The sequence below is a fragment of the Rattus norvegicus genome, chromosome 7, assembly GCF_021556685.1.
Source record: "Rattus norvegicus strain SHRSP/BbbUtx chromosome 7, alternate assembly SHRSP_T2T, whole genome shotgun sequence".
NCBI classification, from domain to species: domain Eukaryota; kingdom Metazoa; phylum Chordata; class Mammalia; order Rodentia; family Muridae; genus Rattus; species Rattus norvegicus.
Window position 1 is genome coordinate 82,891,958 of NC_141540.1, and position 19,378 is coordinate 82,911,335.

The 19,378-nt window shown below is 39.2% G+C and overlaps 1 long non-coding RNA gene and 1 other non-coding gene across 2 annotated transcripts in view; both read right to left on the reverse strand.

Moving 5' to 3' along the window:
- Positions 1-19,378, reverse strand: part of LOC148004778 (uncharacterized) — a 199,629-nt gene that overhangs the window by 5,788 nt on the left and 174,463 nt on the right. The window lies entirely within an intron of this gene.
- LOC120094048 (U6 spliceosomal RNA) lies at positions 10,493-10,599 on the reverse strand. The gene has a single exon (XR_015626197.1). It is a non-coding gene; the product is annotated as a U6 spliceosomal RNA (small nuclear RNA).

The following is a 19,378-nucleotide window of genomic DNA, read 5'->3' on the forward strand; positions in this document are numbered from 1 at the left end:
TTACATTTTTGCTATGGTTACGGATGTACTTGGGATTTTTTTCTCTTGATTCATGTCTGCTTTGATTTGCTCTCTTGGTTGAGTTTTATTCCTTTGCTTTCTCCCCCTTTGCCATTCTAAACGTAAAAGTTATAAAATCTCACCAGCCATAGTTAGTAAATATTTAAAAATTCTAGAGATAGCCAGTCTCCCAGCAAGTCTTCTAAAGAATACAGGGCTGTAAGTAACCTGCTTCTGATTTGTCCCCTTCAAAGAACATTGTACAACTTTGGGTGACAGTACAAATATTTGATACCTATTTCTTTTTATGTCTTTATTTATGTGGCTACTAATAAAGGAAATATGTCCAATGTTACTAAAGAACAGAACTTTTGGGTTAATTTTACTTATATTTAAATAGCATCTTGCAGCCAGTAAACACTATGTATTTTAGTGTAAGGCTTAACATGTAGTTTGATTTTGTGAACCTAGAAGTTCATTTTATTATTATTTTGATTATTTTTCTGTAATGTTCACATTTAACCAATCACCTCACCAACAGTCTTGATCGCATTTCAGAACTTTCTAGAAACCTCTTTTCGTTTAGAATGTATAACGAAGGTCTATATGTGGTAACTTTGGTAGTATATTATTTGATGAAGTCCTTGAAAAATAAATTTTTAAACAATTCTTTGTGTGTATGGTGCACCTGGATTTGGGAAGGGGCACATGCTTCAGCATCTATGCATGCGAAAGTTACCAGATGACATTATGTGACTTCCTTTGTCACTCACAGGCTCTGACTCTCTTTCTGTGTACCTGAAGTTCTTGCTGAACCAAAGCTCAGCATTTTGGATGGGCTGGCTGGCCAGTGAGCTTCGAGTCCACAGTTCTCTACCACACTAATGCTGGGGTCACAGCTGACCATGTCGAGCTTTTATGTGCTAGAGATTTAAATTCAGCTCTTCAACCTTCCACAGCAAACATCCTTACCCACTAAGCCATCCCCCATCCTCAAACAACAAACATCTCAGTTTCTTAGGACTCTTGGCTTCCAAAGATGCAGTTGAGAATGTACTTTTAGGGGAATCAGCTCCCTTAAAGGTGCTCTGGTTTCCTCTTTGTGATGTTTTAGATACTTTATCTTTGATTTTTCTAAATTTGTGTGTGAGCGTGAGTGTGTGAATGTGTGTGCGCGCCATGTGCTTGCTGCATTTCTTTAGCCTAGTTGCTGAGGCTGCTCTAATCGGGCTATGACTTGATGCTTCAGAAAGGGGAGAGGGTACCCTCTTCAGAGGAGAAGGGGAGAAAGTTGTGGGGTGAGGGACTCTATTAGGGAGCGATTGGGAGGGGAAGAAGCATTTGGGATGTAAATAAGTATACTAATTAGTTAATAAAAAAACTCAACAAAAATAACCTAACAATTTCTTGGTGGGACAAGAAAGAAACAAGAAGATGCACGGGCAAGTGGCAAGGGCAAGATTCTCAATGCCAGTTCCTCCAACCACGCCTCACCTACACTTAACAATTTCCCAATAGTGCATCATAGTATGACTCCATCAAGGACTAAAACATTCACCATGTTAGAGCCTTCACAATATGATTGCATCACGGACACACCCAGAGATGTATGAATGTCCTAGGCCTTTCTTAATGCAGTCAAGCTGACAATGAAGACTGTTGTGTTTTGCTTGATCTGCTTACTATATACTGTGTATTCTCTGCCACTAGATTCTTTCCATAGGACGCACTGATGCAATTCTCATTTTAATTTTTAACCTTACAGTATCTCCTTTCATTCTCTTGGTGCTGTTTGTAAGAATTATTATTAGATATAAGTTTGAGCTTATCAATTTTTTTCTTCCCTAGCCTGTGACCTCTCTCTTTAGGTTATCTTTCTCTTTTATATCCAAGTGTCAGAGGTCTTTAGATCTTACTGTTTAGTTTCTGTTTTTCTGGTTGTGTCAAATGTATTGTTCACTATAGCCAATGAATATTTCATTTTCTATTTTAAACTTCCAATATTTGATCTTTTAAACATCAGAGGCTTCTTATTTTTTAAAGTATAGGATCTTTATTGATTGTCACTGGAAGTTTAACTTTCCTTAAATATTTCAGAATGTGATTCTCTTCTCTTCCAGACAATTACTGCATCTTCAATTTGGAAGGTTGGTTTGTTTCATTGTCTGTGGTCTTTCATGGCAATCTATTAATTCATTGATGTTTGAATTAACGATATTGTGAGTTTGTTTTATTTTAATTATATCTAATCTTTGTTAATTTTGAAGGTTTGAGGTTCTATGTCTCACTGCTACACATGGTTTCCTGTAAAGACGGTAATCTATAAACATGCTTGCTCCTGGGTAGACTCCTGCTTTAATGTGAGGGATTTGGACCTTGACGAAGAGTCTTGAACTCAAGACTGTTGTAGAACAGATGGCTTGCTGGTATCACTCAGGATTTAGCCCACAGTCCTAGTCCTTCTTCCTCTTGGTTTGCCCACTTCTTCCCTTTGCTCTTGAATGTCTTTGTTTTTCCTCCTCTTTGAAAGTTTTCTACAATCCTTTTCAGTCCCATACACTATTTTAAGACATACTTGGTGAAGTTATAGAGCATCAAGTCACCTTGTGAGGGCTGAACTGTTTGAAACTGTGTCCTGCAGCACTCCTAACATGAGGAGTCAGTTGTGCCTCTGTCTACAGCACCAGATTCCTTAGAGCTCTGCACCATGTCTGGAATATAAAGTGCTTATTATAGAGCTTCCAACACTGGAACTAGATTGGTTCAATTTCTTTCCCTCATCTGCTAGACTTCTGAGGGATCCAAGAAAATTTAATAATGTTATCAGATAATTAACCTATTTTAATAAAATATGAGCAAAACACTAAGCTGTATATGAAAATGAGATGAGATTTTACATTTATAAACTTCCTTGGAGAAGGAGTTTCCAAGCAGGTTATACACCATTTATTTCTCTTTTTCAAATTCATACTTCTGGACCCTCATTGTCTAAAACTGTAGGAAATGCAGTCCATGGAAAGAGTAGTGATTTTGGTATCCAAAATCTAGATGCAATTAACTTTGATGGGCCTGTATGGCCTCATGTGTATGATGGAGATAATTTGTAGTTCACAGTTCATTGTGAGAATTAAATCAGCCCAATAAAATAACATGTATGTAATTGCTCATCATGATATGCAACACATAGTCAACACTTGGAAAGTACTTATTTTCCTCTTCTTACAACAATCTTTTAATTAATGTGACTAAAGATATAATTTTCAATGATACTTCTTGAAATTTTATTTGCTATTCACCCATTTCTAGGGCCACTTATCAGTTTTATCTCTGTATGGAAAATTAATCTAAAAAATACTGCAAAGGATAACTCCTACCTATACAATTAAGCTACTTTCTAGATAAGAGAAGTCAGGTCTGATTGCAGTTAGAAATGTGAGCAATGCTTGTGTAGTTTTAGTCAGCATCTGGAATTGATTACCAGAACTTTGATTAACAGAACCAGCATGATGAATCCCAGATGTTCAAACATGGCTGAGCTTACTAGACTGGTTCATGAGAGTGAAGACATGGTAGGAGAGAAAACATATAAAAGAACTAAGTTTCAAAATGGCCCAGGAGATGTTTGGATATTGGCTCAGTCATGGGGGATGAGTGGGGTCTCTAATTGAACATCACCTTTTAAGTTTTATGAATATTATTCAAATAAAAGTCTGATATTCATTCAGTTAACTGTGAAAGGCAGGAATACGAGACATGTTTACAATTAGTTATGTAGGCTGTGATCATATAGAAAGGAATCACCTCTTCCAAGAAGACTTTACAGAGGAGTCATGGAGTTCAAGGTTTCTGGTCTTTCTATGACTTGCATATAGTTGTGCTGATATGATGCAACACATTATAAAATTGATGTAATGGTTTTCATATAACAAATCTGCATTTAAAGGATTTCCTAAAATTGAAAGAGGCTGGGGAAATCTGGACATCCCAATCTAAAGCCATAATGGTAACAACTAGACTAATTATCATACTGATGTTGCTTTATTTAGTAAAGCTCCTAGAAAGACAATAAGTATTTGATTCCTTCCCTCAAAACATACTGCCCAGTTGAGGACCACATTTAACTTAGCAATCTCTATAACTAATTTCATGTATGCTCTTTGTTGTAACTAGAATATCAGATGTGTTATGAATTCAGTTATTTTAGTAGCATAGGGGAAGAATATACTGTTGCTTTATGACATATTTAAGTCTTATAAAATTTGATCCATGTTTTCCCCTAGGAAATCAACTTTGTAATAGTAAGAAACAGCGTACCCTAGTAAGAAAGTCCCAAGTGTCTTGTTGCTAGCAGTTTTCTAAAGAATTAAACATGTATTGTGATATCTCTTTCCAAAGGCATGAGAAACTAAGCCAATGACAGGTAGTAAAATTCGAATTATTTTAACAACCTTTAAACTACTCTTGAGTGTGTGTATGTGTGTGCATGTTGTGTGCATATGGGTTGGTGGGTGGGCGTGTCTGTACTATGGTTCAGAGGTAGAGGGTAAAACATAAATTTGTAGAATTGGTTTTCTTTTCCTACCCTTACTAGATATTGTAGTTGGTTTGAACAAGAATGGCCCCCATAAACTCATGTATCTGAATGGTTGTTCCCCAGTTGGTGAAACATTTTTGGGATGATACGTGTTAGGAAGAGGTATGGCCTTGTTGGAGAAAATTTGTCACTGGGGATAGGCTTTGATATTTCAAAAGCTCATCCATGCTATACCATGTCATGTCAAGTATCTCTCTCTGTCCCTTTCTCTTTTCTTCCCTCTCTCCTTCCCTCCCCCTCTCCTTTTCTCCTCTGTTTTCACATTGTACCTGCTACTGTGGATCAGATGTGGGCTGTAACTGCCACTCCAACCCCATGCTTATCTGTCTTCCACCTCATTCCCTACCATGGTGGTCATGGACTAACACTCCAACAATTCTCCAAATTAAATATCTTGCTTTATAAGTTGCCTTGGTCATAGTGTCTACTCACAGCAACAGAAGAGTAGCTCCAGTAATAATGGTCAGTCATTACTGCCTGAGTTGCCAGATTAGCGTGGGAAGCAACTTTATCTGCCAAATTATTTTGCCAGCCAAGAATATTCTGGTTGATTCATACAAAACATTTGCATATTTGACCATTTTTATTTACTTCCCGATTTCAGTCTTTGATTTCATATTCAGTATCATAACCTCTCTGTCTCCATCAAATATCAAATCCATAATTTCAAAGAAAGAGCATGCAGGAAATTATGGATTTACCTATCCACATATGCAAAACTATCTATCTGAAGGTTGTGGTTCCTCTCTGTAAGCAATCTTATTATACTTTCAGACTTCTTATGCTTTCAGATTTTTGTCTTAGATACCATTGGTTGAAGTATGTTCCACTTTCTTCTAAGCTTATTTAATCCACTTGCTTCATCCACTTATGTCATAGCACCACGAGTTTCTCATGGTGTGCAGCTTTATGTTCCAGGTCTCATCTTAGTATGAGATCCATGGGAGGCCCTTTTGATTCATAGTCACCCTGCAGTCCACTTCCCTGTACTCACTCTGTACCTGGAGAAGAGAATACATTCAAATACCTTCACCATTGTGACAGCTTAAAATTGCAGAAAGTTTGCCTGAGTATTCTTATTTTAGAGTCTTCAGGACCCTGGTTTTTTTCTCTCTCTCTTAGAACCACAATTCTCACAATTGATTCTTTCCTCAGATCCCAGCTGAAGCCTCCCCTCCTCATGAAGGGCTCCTTCCCCCATGCCAGTGCTTAATTTTCTGTTACTTTTTTTTTAAATTAACTTGAGTATTTCTTATATACATTTCGAATGTTATTCCCTTTCCCGGTTTCCGGGCAAACATCCCCCTCCCCCCTCCCTTCCTTATGGGTGTTCCCCTCCCAACCCTCCCCCCATTGCCGCCCTCCCCCCATAGTCTAGTTCACTGGGGGTTCAGTCTTAGCAGGACCCAGGGCTTCCCCTTCCACTGGTGCTCTTACTAGGATATTCATTGCTACCTATGGGGTCAGAGTCCAGGGTCAGTCCATGCATAGTCTTTAGGTAGTGGCTTAGTCCCTGGAAGCTCTGGTTGCTTGGCATTGTTGTACTTTTGGGGTCTCGAGCCCCTTCAAGCTCTTCCAGTTCTTTCTCTGATTCCTTCAACAGGGGACCTATTCTCAGTTCAGTGGTTTGCTGCTGGCATTCGCCTCTGTATTTGCTGTATTCTGGCTGTGTCTCTCAGGAGAGATCTACATCTGGCTCCTGTCGGTCTGCACTTCTTTGCTTCATCCATCTTGTCTAATTGGGTGGCTGTATATGTATGGGCCACATGTGGGGCAGGCTCTGAATGGGTGTTCCTTCAGTCTCTGTTTTAATCTTTGCCTCTCCCTTCCCTGCCAAGAGTATTCTTTTTCCTCATTTAAAGAAGGAGTGAAGCATTCACATTTTGATCATCCGTCTTGAGTTTCGTTTGTTCTAGGGATCTAGGGTAATTCAAGCATTTGGGCTAATAACCACTTATCAATGAGTGCATACCATGTATGTCTTTCTGTGATTGGGTTAGCTCACTCAGGATGATATTTTCCAGTTCCAACCATTTGCCTACGAATTTCATAAACTCGTTGTTTTTGATAGCTGAGTAATATTCCATTGTGTAGATATACCACATTTTCTGTATCCATTCCTCTGTTGAAGGGCATCTGGGTTCTTTCCATTTTCTGGCTATTATAAATAAGGCTGCGATGAACATAGTGGAGCACGTGTCTCTTTTATATGTTGAGGCATCTTTTGGGTATATGCCCAAGAGAGGTATAGCTGGATCCTCAGGCAGTTCAATGTCCAATTTTCTGAGGAACCTCCAGACTGATTTCCAGAATGGTTTTACCAGTCTGCAATCCCACCAACAATGGAGGAGTGTTCCTCTTTCTCCACATCCTCGCCAGCATCTGCTGTCACCTGAGTTTTTGATCTTAGCCATTCTCACTGGTGTGAGGTGAAATCTCAGGGTTGTTTTGATTTGCATTTCCCTTATGACTAAAGATGTTGAACATTTCTTTAGGTGTTTCTCAGCCATTCGGCATTCCTCAGCTGTGAATTCTTTGTTTAGCTCTGAACCCCACTTTTTAATAGGGTTATTTGTTTCCCTGCGGTCTAACTTCTTGAGTTCTTTGTATATTTTGGATATAAGGCCTCTATCTGTTGTAGGATTGGTAAAGATCTTTTCCCAATCTGTTGGTTGCCGTTTTGTCCTAACCACAGTGTCCTTTGCCTTACAGAAGCTTTGCAGTTTTATGAGATCCCATTTGTCTATTCTTGATCTTAGAGCATAAGCCATTGGTGTTTTGTTCAGGAAATTTTTTCCAGTGCCCATGTGTTCCAGATGCGTCCCTAGTTTTTCTTCTATTAGTTTGAGTGTGTCTGGTTTGATGTGGAGGTCCTTGATCCACTTGGACTTAAGCTTTGTACAGGGTGATAAGCATGGATCGATCTGCATTCCTCTACATGTTGCCCTCCAGTTGAACCAGCACCATTTGCTGAAAATGCTATCTTTTTTCCATTGGATGGTTTTGGCTCCTTTGTCAAAAATCAAGTGCCCATAGGTGTGTGGGTTCATTTCTGGGTCTTCAATTCTATTCCCTTGGTCTATCTGTCTGTCTCTGTACCAATACCATGCAGTTTTCATCACTATTGCTCTGTAATACTGCCTGAGTTCAGGGATAGTGATTCCCCCTGAAGTCCTTTTATTGTTGAGGATAGCTTTAGCTATCCTGGGTTTTTTGTTATTCCAGATGAATTTGCAAATTGTTCTTTCTAACTCTTTGAAGAATTGGATTGGTATTTTGAGGGGGATTGCATTGAATCTGTAGATTGCTTTTGGTAAAATGGCCATTTTTACTATATTAATCCTGCCAATCCATGAGCATGGGAGATCCTTCCATCTTCTGAGGTCTTCTTCAATTTCTTTCCTCAGTGTCTTGAAGTTCTTATTGTACAGATCTTTTACTTGCTTGGTTAAAGTCACACCGAGGTACTTTATATTATTTGGGTGTATTATGAAGGGTGTCGTTTCCCTAATTTCTTTCTCGGCTTGTTTCTCTTTTGTATAGAGGAAGGCAACTGATTTATTTGAGTTAATTTTATACCCAGCCACTTTGCTGAAGTTGTTTATCAGCTTTAGTAGTTCTCTGGTGGAACTTTTGGGATCCCTTAAATATACTATCATATCATCTGCAAATAGTGATATTTTGACCTCTTCTTTTGCGATCTGTATCCCCTTGATCTCCTTTTGTTGTCTGATTGCTCTGGCTAGAACTTCAAGAACTATATTGAATAAGTAGGGAGAGAGTGGGCAGCCTTGTCTAGTCCCTGATTTTAGTGGGATTGCTTCAAGTTTCTCTCCATTTAGTTTAATGTTAGCAACTGGTTTGCTCTATATGGCTTTTACTATGTTTAGGTATGGGCCTTGAATTCCTATTCTTTCCAGGACTTTTATCATGAAGGGGTGTTGAATTTTGTCAAATGCTTTCTCAGCATCTAATGAAATGATCATGTGGTTCTGTTCTTTCAGTTTGTTTATATAATGGATCACGTTGATGGTTTTCCATATATTAAACCATCCCTGCATGCCTGGGATGAAGCCTACTTGATCATGGTGGATGATTGTTTTGATGTGCTCTTGAATTCGGTTTGCCAGAATTTTATTGAGTATTTTTGCGTCGATATTCATAAGGGAAATTGGTCTGAAGTTCTCTTTCTTTGTTGTGTCTTTGTGTGGTTTAGGTATAAGAGTAATTGTGGCTTCGTAGAAGGAATTCGGTAGGGCTCCATCTGTTTCAATTTTGTGGAATAGTTTGGATAATATTGGTATGAGGTCTTCTATGAAGGTTTGATAGAATTCTGCACTAAACCCGACTGGACCTGGGCTCTTTTTGGTTGGGAGACCTTTAATGTCTGCTTCTATTTCCTTAGGAGTTATGGGGTTGTTTAACTGGTTTATCTGTTCCTGATTTAACTTCGATACCTGGTATCTGTCTAGGAAATTGTCCATTTCCTGAAGATTTTCAAATTTTGTTGAATATAGGTTTTTATAGTAAGATCTGATGATTTTTTGAATTTCCTCTGAATCTGTAGTTATGTCTCCCTTATCATTTCTGATTTTGTTAATTTGGATGTACTCTCTGTGTCCTCTCGTTAGTCTGGCTAAGGGTTTATCTATCTTGTTGATTTTCTCAAAGAACCAACTTTTGGTTCTGTTGATTCTTTCTATGGTCCTTTTTGTTTCTACTTGGTTGATTTCAGCTCTGAGTTTGATTATTTCCTGCTTCCTACTCCTCCTGGGTGTATTTGCTTCTTTTTGTTCTAGAGCTTTTAGGTATGCTGTCAAGCTGCTGACATATGCTCTTTCCTGTTTCTTTCTGCAGGCACTCAGCGCTATGAGTTTTCCTCTTAGCACAGCTTTCATTGTGTCCCATAAGTTTGGGTATGTTGTATCTTCATTTTCATTAAATTCTAAAAAGTTTTTAATTTCTTTCTTTATTTCTTCCTTGACCAGGTTATCATTGAGTAGAGCATTGTTCAATTTCCACGTATATGTGGGCATTCTTCCCTTACTGTTATTGAAGACCAGTTTTAGGCCGTGGTGGTCCGATAGCACGCATGGGATTATTTCTATCTTTCTGTACCTGTTGAGGCCCGTTTTTTGACCAATTATATGGTCAATTTTGGAGAAAGTACCATGAGGAGCTGAGAAGAAGGTATATCCTTTTGCTTTAGGATAGAATGTTCTATAAATATCCGTTAAGTCCATTTGGCTCATGACTTCTCTTAGTCTGTCGACATCACTGTTTAATTTCTGTTTCCATGATCTGTCCATTGATGAGAGTGGGGTGTTGAAATCTCCCACTATTATTGTGTGAGGTGCAATGTGTTTTGAGCTTTAGTAAGGTTTCTTTTACGTATGTAAGTGCCCTTGTATTTGGGGCATAGATATTTAGGATTGAGAGTTCATCTTGGTGGATTTTTCCTTTGATGAATATGAAGTGTCCTTCCTTATCTTTTTTGATGACTTTTAGTTGGAAATTGATTTTATTTGATATTAGAATGGCTACTCCAGCTTGCTTCTTCTGACCATTTGCTTGGAAAGTTGTTTTCCAGCCTTTCACTCTGAGGTAGTGTCTGTCTTTTTCTCTGAGGTGTGTTTCCTCTAGGCAGCAGAATGCAGGGTCCTCGTTGTGTATCCAGTTTGTTAATCTATGTCTTTTTATTGGGGAGTTGAGGCCATTGATATTGAGAGATATTAAGGAATAGTGATTATTGCTTCCCTTTATATTCATATTTGGATGTGAGGTTATGTTTGTGTGCTTTCATTCTCTTTGTTTTGTTGCCAAGACGATTAGTTTCTTGCTTCTTCTAGGGTATAGCTTGCCTCCTTATGTTGGGCTTTACCATTTATTATCCTTTGTAAAAATATGGAACGCTTCACGAATTTGCGTGTCATCCTTGCGCAGGGGCCATGCTAATCTTCTCTGTATCGTTCCAATTTTAGTATATGTGCTGCCGAAGCGAGCACAATTTTCTGTTACTTTTATTCTTCTCATTACTCATTATAACTTATACCTATAGACTGAATTTTGTCTTATTCAGTAGGTGTGTTGAAAAGCAAGGCTATGACCTTCATATCCTTATCAGACATTGAGTAGAAGGATAGAGATGCACAGTTGTTCAATTATGTCTGCTTAACTAGATAAAGGTTGCATACGTGAATGGCTAATGACTGCTCATCTAAATATATCGTTCATTCTGGTGTGTATCTGTGTGTATGACAAGAATTTCTTCCCTTGTATAGGGAAGCTCAAATCTTAAGTCTGTGGAAATAAACTGACAATGGGAAGATTAACAAGCAATAAAGCATGTGAACCTATTTATAATGGCTCAGGGGAAAAGAGAGTACTTTGTAACACAGGGAGTTTCATTAGCTCACATACAAGTCTTCATAGAGAAGTGAGAAGTGGGCCAGATATACAATTTTAGAGACAAAGTAAAGAATTTTTTAGGGAAGACAAATGGTTGGAAGGAAAGGGTAGTAATTTATGCTGGGTCTTCTGGGTTCTAGATATGCCAATTGTCTTTCATGCCCTCTGTGGCAGGAGTTTTAGTCATTTTAAGCCAATGACATTTCAGTAGGGAAGGTGTTCTAGTTCAGTTTACTGTTACTATGCTAAAACACCATGACCAAAATCAAGTTGGGGAGATTAGGGATTATATGTCTTATACCCCCCCACCCATTGTAGTCCATTGTGAAAGGGAATCAAAACAGGAACTCGGAGGCAGAAGCTGACACAGAGCCTACAGAAGAATGCTGTTTACTCCTTCTGGTTTGCTCAGCCTTCTTTCTTATAGAATCAATGCTCACGAGCCCAGTAATGGCATCACACAAATGGATGCCCCTTATTCAATATTAACTTAAAACAAAAAGACCCACAGGTTTGTCTGCAGCCTGATGTTTTGAAGGCATTTTTTAATTGAAGTTTTCTCCGGTCAGATGACCTTAGTTTATGTCAAACTGACATAAAACTATCCTGCACAAATAAACCATTGTCACCTTAACACGCAAAGAAATCACTGTAAAGCCATAGTCCTTATGTTACTGTTCACCCATAAGATCACAGATTGATAGAAACATCACATAAGACAGTTTACAAAGTTAAAATGTTTCACAGTCTTACAAACACCTTAGTCTCTTAAAATATTCAGTCCTATAAAAACTTCCACTCTCTGTTAAAATTGAAAGTCACTCAACTGTGGGCTCCTATAAATTGAAAATTATTTAACTTATTTACTTCCAGAGGAAAGAACCAGGGCACTGTCAGAATCAGATCAATGTGCAATCAAACTCTGACTATGTCAATCATTCTATGTCCAACATCTGGAATTCACTTATAATTTTCTGGGCTCCTCAAAATGACCTGACCCACTTCTCAGGCCCCACCCTCTGCAGCATACACAGCTTGATTTGACCTAGGTCAGTTCCACTCCAAAGTTGCTGCTTCTCTTGATGGTTGTCACGTGGTACTGACATCTCCAAAATGCTGGGGTCATCTGCTGCAACTGAGATGCATTTTCATCAAAAGCCTCTCCTGGCCTCTCACAGTACAAAGCCGTAGTTACTGTCCAAGATCTCTTCATGCCTTCAAAACTGGTAACCCCAGAGACTTGTATAAATGACCAAATTTGGCTTCCAGCATGCAATACAAGCTTGGCCACCATGATCACAGTTTGCATGTGCTAACTCTGAGAAAAAAAGATCTCACCTCAATAACACCAGTCTCTTGCTAATCACCACTGCTGACTGTTATCAATTTCCCCAGTGGATCAATGATTTCACTTCAATGGTTCTTCCACACCAGCTAACGAAAACCACAGATTCTCACTCAAAATAGCAAATTGTACTGATAAAGTAATTAAGGACTCTCAAATTCCCACTGAAAATTTACAAGAAGGACTGTACTATCCACACCACTCTCAACATTCTTATCTAAAGTCTGACAGAATAGCCTCAATATACGGTGTTTCATTTAGTCTAAAGTTTCAAAGTCCTTCCTCAATCCTCCTCCAAACATGACCAAACATGGTAATGTCTGTCACAGCAATACCCATATTCCACTTTTGGTACAAATTCTGTCCTAGTTAAAGTTATTGCTCCTATGATGAAATACTATGACCAAAAGCAAGCTGGGGAGGAAAGGGTTTATTTGACTTATACTTCCACATCATAGACTACAAATGGAAGGAAGTCAGGACAGAAACTCATGCAGGGCAGGAATCTGGAGGCAGGAGCTGATACAGAGTCCACGGAGGAGTGTTGCTTACTAACTTGCTCATCATTGCTTGCTTAACCTGATTTCTAAAAGAAAAAATAAGGATCACCAGCCCAGGATAACACCAACTACAATGGGCTGGTTCATCCTTCATTGATCACTAATAAAATGTGACATTTAGGCTTGTTTACAGCCCAACCTCATGAACATATTTTCTTTTTTTCTGTTTGTTTGTTTGTTTGTTTATTTGTTCGTTTGTTCGTTCATTCATTCATTCATTCATTTCATATCCCAACCACAGTTCCTGCCTCCCCTCCTAGCCCTTTCCTTACATATTTCCTTCGCATCCTCTCTGAGAAGGGACAGGTCCCCCCTGGGTACCAATCAAATGATTGCAGGTCTAGGCACATCCTTTCCCACTGAGGCCAGACACAGCAATCCAGTTCAGGGAACAGGATCCACTGGGAGACAACAGAGTAAGGCACAGCACCTACTGTAGATGTTGGGGAACACGCATGAAAACCAAGCTGCACATCTGCCACATATGTGCAGGGGCCTAGGTCCAGCCTTTGTATGGACTTTGGTTGATGATGAACACATTTTCCTAATTGAGGTTTCCTCCTCTCAGATGATGTTAGCTTTTGCCAAGTAGACATAAAACTATCCAGCCTAAAAAGTAGTGGTAACTGCGTCCATCTTCGATGGATCTGAGTTTTAGGGAGGAAGGAATGTCAAGGAAGAAATTCAACCGGCATCTGCTAATACTCAATATTTTCCTTTAAACTTAAATTACCATCATAACTGGCAATGTATTCAGGATAGAACTGGTCTGAATGCCTTCAGTTTCTTAGGCTCAGGAACTATGACTGTTTATCACCATCATTCTTTTATCTCCCCTCTAATAGGTATGGGTGCATGGATAAATAATGTTTATTCCATTAGTATCAATATTTAATATGCAAAGTGCTAGTAAACTTCTGAGGATGGGACAGAAACCATCCATTGAAAGAGTTTTATTCTTGTGGCCTTCCCTTTACTCTTTCAGGATATCAATGTGCGTTCTTAGCCATACACATGTTTAGATGGTTGAATGGACCTTGGGAAAGACTAGTTACCTAGTAGTTTCCAAGAGCTCTAAAACATGCTCTTCTGAAGTTCTTCTGTAGGGTTCTGAGAACCTATGAATCCAGAGGCTGTCATTCTTTCATAGTTCCTCTGGTTTTCTAACTAGAGATCAGCTTCTGGGCAAGTGTTAGGGCTGTGCTTAACATTCACCTGGTCCCTGAGCTGCAGGCTGTCTCTCCCCGCCCTGGAACTGTCATTCTGATGTTAAACTAAGAAGTAGAAATAGTTTTGCTGTCTGTGATGTCTTTCAGAGGACAGTGAGCCACTCAACCACAGAAATATTTTAGTTAGTAAAGAAGATTTAGTGACCGCTAGTATATTTCTCTCTGGAAGACATGGAAAATGTGTTGACGTTTCTAGACTGTGTAGTTCCAACCCCAGCCACCTCCCCAGCCACTTTGAATGGCAAACAGCTTCATCTTTTTTATTCCCTTAAAGCATCATTTCCCAAATGAAGCCCAGAGATCTGAACTTCAAGACCCATCAAGGCAATTCATATGTAGGAATATCTCACAGAGTACCAGCACCAGAATGTATGTCTTGCCAAAATATGCCTCTGTGATATGAGGATTATTTTAAGTTAAATGCCATTGAAATTTCATGTAGGTGAGCAAAGCTCTCAAAATAGGACACATATTTTCCTGTGTAGAGAAAAGTTTCCATGTATAAAAATGCTTTTCCCCAGGGATCTATAATACCTATTTACCATACTTTCTTACAACTTTCCCACAATTGCCTCCTTTGGCCATATTTCTTAAAACTCTTTTCCTTTGTTAAGGCCACATGCTGCAGACCTTGTTAGCCTATTCACTGCTGCTTGCCCTCTTGCTTTAATGCTTAATGAAGATGTAAATGTATTCATGTTTTCCCTTTGGTTATACCCACTGCAGTCCCTAGGATGCTATTAGAAGATCCAGATGGGTAAATAAAATTGCTTCCCTCCTATAAGACTAGAGGTTATTAGTAATGTATAAATAACAGGAGTTACGAGCTTCTCAGGTGAAAGAAACCACAGTTGCTTACTGGAATCAGGGAGAATGCTGAGAAACTGATCTAAGAACCAGGCAGCATACAAGAGCTGATACAGCAGAGGACTCCCAGGTCTGGGTTCAGTCAGAGAAGATGCACCTTAACCCTCAAGAGACTGGAGGCCCCAGGACATTTAGAGGTCTGATGGAACATCCTTGTGGAGATGGGGGGGGATGCGGGGGCATTCCACAGGGGACAGGGAGGAAGTATGGAATGTGGAACAATCGGAGAGTGGACTGGGAGGGGAATAAAGGGGAAAAAAGGAGTGTTAACAACAACAAAAAAAAGACACTGTGACACACATACAAAAATAAATGGTATGGTATAAGAACATAGCATTAAAAGTAGAAATCGAAAAACCACCCGACCAAACAACCAACCAACCAAACAAACAAAACAAACCAGAAAACAAAAATCAAAAACAAAAACCTAAAAACTAAAACAACAACGACAACAACAAAAAAACCTTGAACATGTGGGAATGTAGCCAGGGTCTGCAGATAGGTGGGGTATTTTACTTAAAAGCACAACTGAGAGAAACAATGAGATATGACTCAGGGAAAGAGATGGGAAGTTAGTGCTGGAACCTGTTTATGACTTCCTTGACTGTCAAATGGGAGACTTGCTGAGTTAGCCAAAGAAGCTAGAGCAGGACCACGATATTGAGTAGGGAAGTTATAACATGGTTGCAGACTCCTAAAGTGTTCCCAAAGAGAAGTGAGCAGTTGCTTGTCATTACTTAAGAGCAATGACAAAGGACAGAGAAGCTGGCCTGAAATAAAGCAGTTGTTGACTGCTATAGTGTGGGCTGGACCAGGGATCCAGGTGAAGGGAGCCTCTGGTTCCTGATGCAGCAGTCAGCAGGGGTCTCAGTGTGTCTAACCCCAGGGATTAAGATTCCTGTGATGTCCCAGAGAGCAAATGTTTGATATCTTCTAAGAGCTTTCTTTCCGGAGTTAGAATACACAGCACACAAAGCAGCCCTGCTCACTCACAGTTTGTAAGTATTAGGGGGTGGTGCATCTATTAAGAATCACATTTATCCTTTAATTAGAAAAATACCTGTTCCCATGTAGCTGGTGTTAAGAGAAGCCAACACTTTATAAGTTGTTTTCAAATGCCTTTTCTCATTTTATCTTCCTCAAAATACCAGGAGAAAGGATAGTGTGTTGTATGTGGTGTGTGTGTGTGTGTGTGTGTGTGTGTGTGTGTGTGTGTAAATAGGTGAGAGCCAGGGATCTTTGTGTACCCTCATTAAAATTATACATGAAGTTAAATAATAATTATGAAGTCCAATTATCTCTTACAGATTCATGGCAGTGAAGCCCCATGGACAAGTATGGACCACAAAAGGTCAAATATGCACATGCTGTGTCAGAATTCAGGTCCTGCGACCAGACCAGAAAGAATACTTTTTGCAGCCAACTTATACTTGTACAGTCAGCTAGCAAATTACATAGACTTTCTTTGATTTTTTCTGCGTGGTAGAGCTCAATGATAGTCCTCATCAATGAAGATTAAAAACTGCCATCAGTAGGAATAGGGTGAACCCATAAAATGAGGCCATGTGTTAAGCCATTTGCTTCTAAGTTTGACAGTCTAGGTAATCCATGAAACCCATGTAGAAGTTGGAGAGACTAGACTGCTATAAGCTGTCCTCTGTTTTCCACATGTGTATGTGTGCATGCATATACACATGTGTGTATACAAATAATTGTTTTTAAAGAGTTAATATGCTGTGTGGCATTTTTTGTTTAAAGCACTATGTTTGCTAACACTTAATATATGTCATCTCATTTAAATTTTTATTAGATATTTTCTTTAGTTACATTTTAAATGTTATCCCCTTTCCTGATTTCCCCTCTGGAACCTCCCTATCCCTTCCTCCCTTCCCATACCCACCCAACCACTCCCTCCCATCTCCTCACCCTGGCATTCCCATTCACAGGGGTATTGAGCCTTCCCAGGGCCAAGGGCCTCTCTCCTCTCATTGATGCCTGACAAGGCCATTCTCTGCTCCATATGTGGTTGGAGTCATGGATCCCTCCATGTGTACTCTTTGGTTGGTGATTTAGTCTTGGGAGCTCTGGGGGGTCTGGTTGGTTGATATTATTGTTCTTTTTATGGGTTTGAAAACCCCTTCAGCTCATTCACTTCTTTTTCTGACTCTTCCACTGGGGACCAAATTTTCAGTCCAATGGTTGGTTCAGAGCTTCTGACTCTGTATTTGTCAGGCTCTAGCAGAGCCTCTCAGAAGACAGCTATATAAGGCTCCTGTCAGCATGCACTTCTTGGCATTCACAATACTGTCTGGGTTTAGTGACAGCATATGGGATAAATCCCCGGGTGGGCTCATCTCTGGGTGACCTTTCCCTCAGTCTTTGCTCTACCCTTTGTCTCTGTATATCCTCCTGTGAATATTATGTTCTCCATTTTAAGAAGGACTGAAACATCTACTCTTTGGTCTTCCAACTTCTTGAGCTTCATGTGGTCTGTGGATTGTATCTTGGGTATCCCAAGCTTTTGAGCTAATATCCACTAATCAGTGAGTGCATACCGTGTGTGTTATTTTGTGATTGGGTTACCTCACTTAGGATAATATTTTCTAGTTCCATCCATTTGCTTCAGAATTTCACAAAGTCATTGTTTTTAATAACTGAATAGTACTCCATTGTGTAAATGTGCCACATTTTCTGTATCCATTCCTCTGTTGAAGGACAACTGGGTTCTTTCCAGCTTCTGACTACTATAAATAAGGCTGCTATGAACACAGTGGAGCACGTGTCTTTGTTATATTTTAGAGCATCTCGCGGGTATATGCCCAAAAGTGGTATAGCTGGGATCAGTTAATTTTTAATATAGCTTTAGGGTAGGTAATAATTGCAGTTTTGTTTTAAAGAGAAAATTGAAAATTTTTCAGTCATCTTTTCTAATTTCAAAACCCATAAATGCCCACACTGAGGCCCATACTCATTAGCTAATATTAAACAGATGCTCTTATCCATCATTTTATACTTTTTTGTGTAAACAAAGTACTTATTGTGGTACCTGGGATGTTGTAAACACCAAATATAAAGTAATTCTATCATTTTCTTCTTTGTTCTCAAATCAACGTACATTTTCATTGCTACAGCAGATGTGCTTGAACTATTTATGGACTTGATATTTAAGTAAAACTGTTGTTCAGGCTTGAATCAGAATGAGGACATACTTTTGAAGTTTTAATCTAGTATTAAGATACAACATGTATTTCAGAATGGACAAGAAGATCAAGTAAGAAAGCAGATGAGGGAGTGAAGAAGCAAATGGAGGGTCATAAAAGCAGCATCATTGCTCAAGCCAAAGGTCACAAGGTCAAGGTCAGATGATACAATGTAGGAAATCCCTGGTCTAAATGAACAAAATAAAATAAAAGTGTTAGGGAAGTAGTTTGGTAGGAATTTGGCCTGCCTATGCAGTAGTGTTTTAAACAAAATCTCCATCATTTGATTTTATAAATAAGGACTCAGAAGATAGATGCTGGGGTGAAAGCCTGCTAGCTCAGAGAGGCAGAGAAGCACTCAACTGATCTTCCTCCTCAACTGACACCCTCTCCTGCAAAGTTATTTTCCAGCTGTCTCAAAAACCCTCAAACTTAGTGTCCTTCCCTTCTATTTTCTGTGTGTCTCTATCCGTCCTCCTGACCTCCTCATAGTATCCATCTCCCCCACTGTGTTCACTCCCTCTTTCTCTGCTTCTTGATTTATGGTTGACTTTATTTATAATCTTCCTTACAATAAGCAGAAAGCTCTTGGATTAAAGGTCTGTGCTGGGACTGAGCCACACCACAGCTAGAAACATTTTTTTCCAGTAAATAACATGATCTCATGGTTCATACTGTGATCAAATACTCTTCAACATGCCAATCCTTGAGTTTGATTCTACCAAATGAAAAAGGAACAACAACAAAACCAAACAAAGCAATCATAATTAAAATCACTCAAAATCATAATCATAATCATTCATAATCATGCTTATTAGAAGTGCTATTCACTTCTATTCACATGCTGGTATTTTTGACACTTTTGCAGTGCATTGGGAAGGTCATGTTGCCAGGGTCCTGACTTCAGGCACATGAATTTATAGCAAGAAATAATCATGCTGCCAGCCACATGATCTCTCTTACTGTGCCCACTGATTACAAGACAATATGATGCCACATCAGACATACTGGTTACCTGAGCCATGGCAGGAGGTCAAGGAAGAAACTCTGAGAGACAAAAAGGCCAGTGTTGCTTATAATAAGGACCCCAAATGGTTCTGGACTCTTCAAAAGTATTTTTATCCACATGGATATGACTTCTAGGGAACTGGGAACCATTCTACCATCATGCTGGT